Here is a 4,143-nt window from a genome sequence, read left to right on the forward strand (position 1 = left end):
TTCCAGCTACTTGGAAGGCTGAGGCGGAAGGATCACCGGAGCCCAGCAGGTCGAGGCTGCAGTGGCCAGGAGTGGCCACTGCACTCCACTCTGGGCGACAGAGTGAGACTCCAACTAAAAAAAAAAAAGAAAACAGATAAACAGTGTGCCGTGTTTGAGAACAGGGGTGAGCTAAGTGCTACTTTACATGGGCTGGGCAGGGGCTTTATCTTGCTCACAGACCTATAGCACTGCCTGACTCATAGCTGGGGTACAGTAATTGTTGACAGAGTACTTGGGTGGTCAGGACTCTGTCTCTGAGGAGGTACATCTTAAACTAAGCTAGGAAGGATAGTCAGCCTCTTCCAGATCCTGGGAAGAGTGTTCTGGGTGGAGGGAACAGCACAGGTCTAGTTGTGACCCCTTTCCTTTGGCTCTCCATTCCTGGAGGATTTGTGTGACTGTGTCTCTGTTTCTGTCTGTTTTTCTCCCCTGGGGGAGGAGTAAACAGGGCCCCTTCAGGGTCTCTGGAAGTGAGGTCATTGTTGAGCTGATTCATCCCACTGGCCCTCTCTGGCCTACCCAGCTGAGCCTGGCCATTCCCTGGAGGCAGCCCCTCCCCCCAGCGGCATCAGTCCCACGACCTCTGGCTCCTTCCCAGGGCAGCATCCTGCAGTCCGGAAGGAAGTCCTTCGTCCTGTCTAACCACAGTCCCTGCTGAGGCAACTCCAGCCCTTTCCTCTTATTCTGCCTTGTGGGCAAAGGGGAGGAGATGGGCCGGCTCTTGGGCAATAGGTCCTGCCTGGATAGAGAGCCCAGTAAAGACTTGATGGAGTGGGGATAACAACCCCCTGTAGCCCCAGGGAGGTGAACTTTATTTTTGTTTGTTTGTTTTGGTTTTTGAGTTGGAGTCTCATTCTGTCACCAGGTTGGAGTGCAGTTGCAAGATACCAGCTCATTGTAGCCTTGAATTGGGCTTAAGTGATCCTTCTACCTCAGCCTTCTGGGTAGCTGGGAATGCAGGCCCGTGCCACCACGCCCAGCTAATTTTCTGATTTTTTGTAGAGACAGGGTCTTAACTATGTTGCCCAAGCTGGTCTCGAACTCCTGGACTCAGGTGATTCTCCTGCCTCCGCCTCCCAAAGTGCTGGGAGTACAGGCGTGAGCCACTGCGCGAGGCCAGGGGAGTGAACTTTAAAGGTCAGAGATAATCACTCAACTCAGAAGCCTCTGTGGCATCCATTATCTCATCTAATCCATCAACACCTATTTTATAGGTGGAAACTCAGGCAGGCCAGAGAGGAAAACAATGGCAGAACTGGGACCAGAATCCAGGTGTCTTGATAAAATAATAATAACTAATATTTATTGCACATTTACTCACCGCTGGGTACTACGCTAAAACTCTGCATGTGTTTTCCTCTTTAAGCCTCACCACAACCCCTGTGAGGTGGGTGCCATCATTATTCCCGTTTTCCTCAAATGAGGAGACGGAGGCTCTGAGTAGTTAAATGACTTGTCCCAAGACACTCAGCTGGTTCACGGCAGGACCGGATTTGAGTCCAGGCAGTGAGTGTGGCGTGCTCAGCTGTACTCCCTGTGCCCTGGGGTTCCAGAGGAGCATCACAGATGTCTGTTTTCCAGGGATTGGGGGAGACAGGCTTCAGGCTCATCGCATGATGGTCCCAAGGCCGAGGGATGAGCAGGAAGATGGCCTGGAAGCTCAGCGCAATGCAGTGTTCCCTCTCTGTGGATGAAGATTACCCAGCTTTGCCATCTTCTGGGGTCTTCGTGGTTCTGCCCTTCACTTCTCAAATAAAATAGCTTCTGCCTTTCTCTGGCCTTCTCCACTTTAGGGAAGATAGTCTCTGTTCTCTTATCCACACACATTGAGTTAACTGAACCAGCAGGACTGGGACCCTCCCACCACACCCGTCCCACTCACAAGTCCCAGTGGGGTAGACAGGATGAAACAAGCCTGGTTCCTGCTTTCCAGACTCTCACAGCGCCGCAGAAAAAGAAAGACGGAGGCATACACTGACTGAGCACAGTGTCACAGGAGGATGACATTTGCTTGTTTGCAACACAGTGGGTCCTCTGATGGGCAGCAGAGACTTCTGGAGGGGTCCTTGGAGCTAGAGCTTGGCAGGTGGACAGACTTGGGTAGGCATGCTCAGGGAGCAGTTTTCCAGGCAGAGGGTCAGCGCGGAGAAAGGCCTGGAGATTTGCAGGGTGAAGTGGACCTCTGGCAGCCAGGTGGGCTCACCTCAAATGAGGCTGGCTAGGGCTGAAGCTCCAAAGACCTTGAAGGCCAGAACAAGAGGTTATCCAGTGGAAGGAGGGTGCCATGAACAGGTTTAAAGTAGGGAAGGAAGCTGGGCCCGGTGGCTCAGCCTGTAATCCCGCGCCTTTGGGAGGCTGAGGTGAGTGGATTGCCTGAGCCCGCGGGTTCGAGACCCGCCTGGGCAACTTGGCGAGACTTCATCTCTACAATAAATAAAAATGAACCGGGCGTGGTAGCGCGTGCCTGTAATTCCAGCTAGGCTGAGGGAAGGATCACCGGAGCCCAGCAGGTCGAGGCTGCGGTGGCCGGGAGCGGCCACTGCACTCCAGTCTGGGCGACAGAGTGAGACTCCAACTCAAAAAATTAAAAATAAATAAATAAATAAAAGATAAATAAAGTAGGGAAGGAGGAACTCAAATCATTCTATAAAAAAGATACCGGCCGGGCTCGGTGGCTCAGCCTGTAATCCCGCGCCTTTGGGAGGCTGAGGTTAGTGGATTGCCTGAGCCCGCGGGTTCGAGACCCGCCTGGGCAGCGAGACCTCATCTCTACAATATATCAAAAAATCAGCCGGGCATGGTAGTGCATGCCTGTAGTTCCGGCTACTCGGAAGGCTGAGGCAGAAGGATCGCTGGAGCCCAGCAGGTCGAGGCTGCGGTGGCCGGGAGCGGCCACTGCACTCCAGTCTGGGCGACAGAGTGAGACTCAGAACTCAAAAAAAAAAAAAAGATACCTGTGCACACATGTTTATTGCAGCACTATTCACAATAGAATAAACATGGAACTAACCTTGCTGCCTGTTGAAAGTAGACTGGAAAAAAAATGTGGTTGGCCAGGTGCGGTGGTTGGCTCATACGTATAATCCCAGCACTTTTTTTTTTTTTTTTTTTTGAGTTGGAGTCTCACTCTGTCGCCCAGACTGGAGTGCAGTGGCCGCTCCCGGCCACCGCAGCCTCGACTTGCTGGGCTCCAGCAATCCTTCTGCCTCAGCCTTCCAAGTAGCTGGAATTACAGGCGCGTGCTACCATGCCCAGCTAATTTTTTTTGATTTATTGTAGAGATGAGGTCTCACCAAGTTGCCCAAGTGGGTCTCAAACTCGCGGGCTCAGGCAATCCACTCATCTCAGCCTCCCAAGACGCGGGATTACAGGCTGAGCCACGGAGCCCGGCTAACCCCAGCACTTTGGGAAGCCAAAGTGAGAGGATTGCCTGAGCCCACAGATTCAAAACCAGCCTGGGAAACTTGGCAAGACCTCATTTCTACAATAAATCAAAAACTTGACCAGGCACGGTGGCTCAGCCTGTAATCCCACTCAAAAAAAAAAAAATTAGCTGTGCGTGATGGCATGTGCCCATAGTTCCAGCTACTTGGAAGGCTGAGAAGGAAGGATCACCTGAACCCAGCAGATTGAGACTACGGTGGCTGTGAGTGTGCCACTGCACTCCAGCCTGGGCGACAGTGAGACTACAACTCCAAAAAAAAAAAAAAGAGGTACATATACACGATGGAACATTACATAGCCATAAAGGACAAAATTATGAACTTCATGGCAAATTGGATGAATTTAGTCTGTAATACTCAGTGATCTATCACAGAAACAAAGAACTGAGTTCCACATGTTCTCACTCATAAGCAGACCCTAAACAATGATCATAATACTACAAGATAGGGATTGGTGGTAGTGGGAAACTGCCAGAGGGTGGGGGGCCACACTTCATCAATCAGGGTACCTGATCGCAAACCAAGTGGGGACCAAAGTGAGGCTCAAACTTTACCTGTACAATGATCATTAGTATACCTAACCCTGATTTGTACCCTACATCTTTTTTTTTTTTTTTTTGAGTTGAAGTCTCACTCTGTCACCCTGACTGGAGAGCAG

Source organism: Carlito syrichta, unplaced genomic scaffold, assembly GCF_000164805.1.
Source record: "Carlito syrichta isolate Samal-C Ts95f unplaced genomic scaffold, Tarsius_syrichta-2.0.1 Scaffold309099, whole genome shotgun sequence".
In the NCBI taxonomy this organism is placed as follows: Eukaryota; Metazoa; Chordata; class Mammalia; order Primates; family Tarsiidae; genus Carlito; species Carlito syrichta.